This window comes from Sapajus apella, unplaced genomic scaffold (assembly GCF_009761245.1).
Source record: "Sapajus apella isolate SASKATOON/1434 unplaced genomic scaffold, GSC_monkey_1.0 scaffold85, whole genome shotgun sequence".
Classification (NCBI taxonomy): domain Eukaryota; kingdom Metazoa; phylum Chordata; class Mammalia; order Primates; family Cebidae; genus Sapajus; species Sapajus apella.
This window is the reverse complement of record NW_022437025.1, coordinates 5920642-5927475: the sequence shown is the minus strand read 5'-3', so window position 1 is coordinate 5927475 and position 6834 is coordinate 5920642.

Here is a 6834-nt window from a genome sequence, read left to right as displayed (position 1 = left end):
CCTAGCAGACACTCAAATGGGAGATTTTATTATTTATTTTGGCTTTTGATGTTTGTTCCACATGTTTCCATATACACAGAACATTTCTAGAAGACTTCCTGAGAAACTGTGAATAGCAATTAATTCCTTCTGGGGATGGGCAGGGAATGAGATTCTTCACTTAATACCTTTCTGTTCTCTTGAAAGTTCTCACCATGAGCATGTGTTACTTTTATAATAATAGTTCAAAATGACTTTAAACTCTGAAATTAAAATGTTAGTTATTATGATCCTTTCAATTAATGGAAGAGGAAAATGGCACCCAGGCTTCCCCTCCTCCAAGAAGTCCTCCTGATAGCCCAGACACTCTACTTCTCCCAGGCAGAAGGGATCACCCTGTTTCCTTTTCTGCCTCTCCCATGAAACTGGCAGGCCTAGAGGGATGGGCCTGTCTGACTCATCCCTGAGTCTCTAGCACCCAGCCCTGCTGAGTGGCACCAATGGGCAGGGGTGAGTGAAGAAATGAGGCTCCAAGAGGGTAAGCCAACTGCCTGGGATCACACAGCAAGTGATTTTGCAGCGTGAGACCCTGGTCCCAGGGTCCAACTCAGCCACACCCTGACTTCCCTAGGCCAGCTCCCATCCACTCACCAGAAGTGTCTAACAGGGGCAGCCTGAGAATTGTCCAGATGGCCTCAGGCCTCCTGCAGGTGCCATGGCACTTGGGGTTTGGGAGAAAAAGTTGTTCAGGCTCCAAGTGGGAGCCAAGGTGTGGAAAATGCCAGAGAGTGGTCCAAACAGAACCAGCCAGAAAGGCCACCAAAGAAGAGAGTTTTGTTCTCCCTGTTTCCTTATCTGACACTTTAAGATTTCAACCTCCTAAATCGGGTACAAACTTTCCTGATGATGGCAAAGTCCCTCCCAGGTGAAAAGCAGCTGCCACTGCCTGGAAGCCTCTAGAACCCAAAGGTCTGATAAGGCAGCTCTTATGAACCCATTTTGCAGATGGGAAAACTGAGGATCAGAGAGGTGTAGTGCCTTGAAGAGTAAGTTCTCGCATAGACCCTTGAGAGTCAAGAATGTCTGTGTTGACACCAGTTTCCCACACATGACATGACTTTGAGTGAGGCTGCCTGGGATTCTAATCGTTCCTAATTCATAAGTCTGCTTGAGGATTCACTAACATAGTGCAGTATACAAAAGGCACTTGAGGCCAGTGCCTGGCACAGCGTAAGAACACTATAATAACTACCATTAGTGGCTGTTGGTGTCATTGCAGAGGCAGATTTTGGGGGTGTGTATGGCCTTTATTGGTGACCCTCCCAACATGTGTCCATCTACCCCTTGGAAGCAGCAATGTCTCACCACCCTGTCCCCCAACCTTCCATTGCAGGAAGAGGAACCAACCCAACCTTAGAAGAGCTGGAGCCTCTGTGAGCTCCACCCTGGAGGCGGCACCTGGCCTGGCTCCGCCCCTTTGGCCTGCTGCCTGCCTGGAGGCCAGAGGCCAGAGGCCAGCCATGGTTCGTGCTGCCAGAGAGCCTGGCCTGGCCAGAGAGGGCTGACCTTGACCTCTAAACTGCACTTAGGGGATGTCCTCTCGGCAGACCCTCAACCAACAGCAAACATCACTTCCACGTGCCCTGAAACAAACCAGTGCAAATTACAGTCCTAAATTACAGAGGCTGGGAAAATCACCTCCTCCTGCTCTGGTTTGCTTTTAAAGAGGTATCCTTGGAATCATGATCTTCACATTTTCTGGACTCACAGAAGCCTTAAACCTTTGTGGTGGCTATGCATGGTGGATTGCTTGAGGCCAGGAGTTCAAGATCAGCCCAGGCAGCATAGCGAGATCTTATCTCTATAAAAAAAAATGTAAAAATTAGCCAGGCATGGTGGCTCACGTCTGTAGTCCCAGCTACTCAGGAGGCTGAGGTGTGCGGATCGGCTGAGCTAAGTTCAGGGCTGCAGCGAGTTACAATCGTGCCACCGCATGCCAGCCTCGCTCCAGCAAGACCCTGTCGCAAAACAAAACAAAAAACAAAACAAAAAAACTGGGAGGACGAGTCCCATTATGTACTCCCTTGTGTATTTTTACTTTAACTCTCCAAATTTTTTCCCTATATTTACACAGCTGCAGATAATGTAATTTCTTTCTTTTCTTTTCTTTTTTTTTTTTTTTTGAGACGGAGTTTCGCTCTTGTTACCCAGGCTGGCGTGCAATGCCACCATCATAGCTTGCTACAGCCTCAAACTCCTGGGCTCAAGCAATTCTCCCACTTCAGCCTCCTGAGTAGCTGGGACTATAGGTGCACACCACTATATACGGCTAATTTTAAAAATATGTATTTTTCTATAAATGGGGTCTCACTTTGTTGCCCAGACTGGTCTTGAACTCCTAGCCTCTAGCAATCCTCCCTCTTCAGTCTCCCAAAGTGCTAGGATTACAAGCATGAGCAATCATGCCCAGCCCTAATGTATTCTAAATGCTGACATTTTAAAACAAAATTGTGGCCAAGCATGGTGGCTCATGCCTGTACTCCCAGCACTTTGGGAGGCTGAGGCAGGTGGATCACCTGAGCTCAGGAGTTCGAGACCACCTTGGCAACATGATAAAACCCCATCTCTACTAAAATACAAAAAATTAGTTGGGCATGGTGGTGCATGCCTGTAGTCCCAGCTACTTGGGAGGCTGAGGCACGAGAATCTCCTGAGCACATGAAGCAGAGGTTGCAGTGAGCTGAGATCACACCTCTGCACTCCAGCTTGGGCCACATAGTGAGACTCCATCTCAAAAAAAAAAAAAAAAGAAAGTGTCATGTTATTCTTTTAAATATAATCAGTGGAATCTATATTCTGTAGCTATTTGACACCTACTTTCTTCCACTTAAAAATTCTGCAATGGGCCTGGCACAGTGGCTCATGCCTGGAATCCCAGCACTTTGGGAGACCAAGGCCAGCGGATCACAAGGTCAGGAGATCGAGACCATTCTGGCCAACATGGTGAAACTCCCTCTCTAATAATACAAAACATTAGCCAGGTGTGGTGGTGCAAGCCTGTAGTCCCAGCTACCCAGGAGGCTGAGGCAGGGGAATTGCTTGAACCCAGGAGGTAGAGATTGCAGTGAGCTGAGATCACACCACTCTACTCCAGCCTGGTTAAAGAGCGAGACTCTGACAAAAAAAAAATCCTAGAATGAGCTCTTTAACAATTGACAGATTCGCTGTGTTTTTCTCCTCTGTGCTTTTTTCTCTATGTACATTTCCCTTCCACCCTTCCCTCAGAACTTTATCCTAATCTAATATATATTTTTATGTTTAAAAGTATTTGCTTCCCTGGGCAGCATGGCAAAATCTGGACTCTACAAAGAAACACACAAATTAGCCAGGCATGGTGGTTCGTGCCTGTGGTCCCAGCTAGTTGGGAGGCTGAGGTGGGAGGATTGATTACGCCTGGGAGGTCGAGGCTGCAGTGAGTGGTGGCTGTGCCGCTGACCTCTAGCCTGGGTGACAGAGTGAGACTGTCTCAAAAAAAAGAAAAGTATTTCACTGCTATCCCATTGTTACTTTCTCTAACGAAGATACTTACGTAAGTTGAAATTAATTTCCTGTAACTTCAAGGTTCTATGGGCTTATAAAACATACTTTCGGATTGAGTTCTTATTACCAAAGCACTCACCAAAAATATATTATGTTGGGCCAGGCGCAGTGGCTCACAGCTATAATCCCAGCACTTTGGGAGGCTGAGGGCGGGTGGATCATTTGAGGTCAAGAGTTTGAGACCAGCCTGGGCAATACAGTGAAACCCCATCTCTACTAAAAATACAAAAATTAGCTGGGTCTTATGGTGCGCACCTGTAATCCCAGCTACTCGGGTGGCTGAAGCATGAGAATCATTTGAACCCAGGAGGTAAAGGCTGCAGTGAGCTGAGATCCTGCCACTGCACTTTAGCCTGGGCGACAGAGGAAGACAAAGAAAGGAAGGAAGGAAGGGAGGGAGGGCACTTAATTCTCTGAATGTCATAGAAGACATATGGCCCAAAAAGTCACATAATGATGCTCCCTCATCTAAATCAGGGAGTCCAATCTTTTGACTTCCCTGGGCCACATTGAAAGAAGAATTGTCTTGGGTCATTCATAAAATACATTAACATTAATATTAGCTGGTGGGCTAAAAAAAAAATAATCACAAAAAAACCTCATATTTAAAGAAAGTTTACAAATTTGTGTTGGGCTGCATTCAAAGCCATCCCGGGCTGCATGTGGCCCATGAGTTGTGGGCTGGACAAGTTTGATCTAAATTGCTTTTTTGATCAGTCAGTGGATAACTTGGTTAGGATTTTCTTCAATGTGTTGGAAACGCCTGGCTTATGCAGGGATTTGTCAGTCAGTCTCCAGAGTCCTTCACGTTCTCAGTTTCTGGGGAAGTACACATATTGCAGACACACCTGACAGCAATAGTGTAACTGAAGCACACCCTGAGAGCGACCCCAGGATGGAGAAGAATACGTGTTCGGAGTTCCACGCTGAAGAATCTGGGAGTGGCCAGCCCAGAGACTCAGTCCTTACCTGAGGAATATCTGAGCCCCAAGTTCATCCCATGGAAGTCAGGCTGTGCAGGAGATGGCGGCCCTTTGTTTTGGGTTGCCAGGGGAGGCTGCTGGAGGGAGGTAGGGTGCCAAGGGAAAAGGCTACATAAGCTGCCTCCTTTTTACAAGCAGCCGTGGTTCTTCTTCCCAGCCAAGTACCACTGGACCACCCTGTACGTAAGTCACCTCAATAAACTCCATGCCTTATTCTCTGTCCTCCGGAACATGGTGTCACCCCTGCTGAAGTCAACAGGGGTCCAGCATAACAGTGCACCAAAAAGAGTTTTCCAAGAGTCACCCAGGAGCTGGCGATTATACCTGTCACTCTTGCACTTAAATAAAGGCACCTTGTTTAACCAGACATTTGCAGAAAGAATTGGAAAAGTTGAATGCTGTTAATTTCATTACACCTTTCCCCCAAACTATTGTTAAAAGCTCTTGTCATATGATTCATATATACACACACATAGAGAGAGAGAAAGAGAGAGAGAGAGACAGAGTCTCGCTCTGTCACCCAGGCTGGAGTGCAGTGGCACAATCTTGGCTCACTGCAACCTCTGCCTCCTGGGTTCAAGCAATTCTCCTGCCTCAGCCTCCTGAGTAGCTGGGATTATAGGCATGTGCCATCATGCCAGGCTAATTTTTGTATTTTTTTTTAGTAAAGATGGGGTTTCACCATATTGGCCAGATTGGTCTTGAACTCTTGACTTCAGGTGATCCATCCATCAGCCTCCCAAAATGTTGGGATTACAGGCATGAGGCACCACGCCCGGCCATATTTTTGACAAAACGTTGGAGCCATAGACTCAATTCATCTGATTTATGAGAAATCTCCACCATACAAGCAGTTGGCAAAGCCAGCCCTCACTGCTGCTCCAAGAAGCCAATCAGACACCTTTTCCCCAAAAGTGTGTCTTCATCTTTCAGTTCAAATTAAGGGGGCAATATCCATCTCCGTGACTATCACCCCCACTTCTGAACTCTAGATGAATGATGGATGCATGGGTGGGTGAAGAAGCCTTTGGTCTTTCTGCCAGTGAGCTCTTCACTCAATCCCACAAGACTCTTACTCCGAAAACAGAAGGCAAAAGAGTTGTTCATTCAAAGCGAACAAAAAACAAAACAAAGCAAAATGTCCTCATTCCTGCCCTACTCTATAATAGATCTGAATTCAGAACATTCCAACAGGAGGCCAAATCCCTTCTCCAACACCAGGTCTGCTCCTAATAGGAATGAAAAAGACAGGAAGACCCATCTCTGTGCCCGGATGAAATGAGCTCTGCCAGTCCCCGTGGCTTGGGTTCCGATCCAGGGCGTTTCTCCTGCATGGTAGGAGAGGCAGGGTGTGGATGTGGAGCTGAGGAGAAAATGCTGACCTCTCACTCAACAGGGAGAGCTGAAAATCAAGTTCCTTAAACTCTCCATGCCCACGTGCCACTTGGAAAGTCTGTGCAGATGCCCAGAATACACACTGCCCCATGAAGGCTGCTGCCTTGGGGCAGTCTTAGAACTGGAGGGACCACCATGCCACTTGCCCAAGGAAAGCAGAGGCTACCTGAAAACATCCTCAGCTGGGGAGGAGCGGGGATGGCTGAGGCCTCCCAGGCCTGTCCCGCCGGCCCAGACCTTTCTGCTCTGCCCAGAGCCTCAGTGGTTTCTCCTGGACATCTCCATGCACCTTACACACAGCCTGGCTGGTCCCATCCTGCTTCACCTCCTGGGCTGGTCCCGGGCTGGTCCCATCTTCCCGGGCTCCCCTTTCAGTGAGGGCACTGCCTTCTGCTAGAAATCTAGAAGCTGTCCCTTAATCAAGGCACCAAGGTCCCTTAACCCAAGCCACAGGGACTGGCAGAGCTCATTTCATCTGGGCACGGAGATGGGACTTCCCGTCTTTTTTCTTCCTATTAGGAGCAGGCCTGGTGTTGGAGAAGGGATTTGGCCTCCCGTTGGAATGTTCTGAATTCAGATCTATTGTAGAGTAGGGCAGGAGTGAGGATTTTTTTTTTGTCAGCAATCACCAAGTGCTGCAATGTCCACCTTCTGGTCACCCAGGGGTCAGTCCCCTCTCTACTGCTATTCAGACAGGCCTGGCTGAGGCCTCATCGCAGCCCTCCTGGGCCATGGCACCTGCCTCCCAGCAGGTCCTCAGCTTGTTCCTCCCACTTCATCCCCCAGATGCCGAGGGGCCTTTCCCAAGCCTGAGCCTGAGTCTTCTCTGATCAAAGCCCTCCATAGTTCCACCCAGGCTGGGCATTCCAAGCGTGGT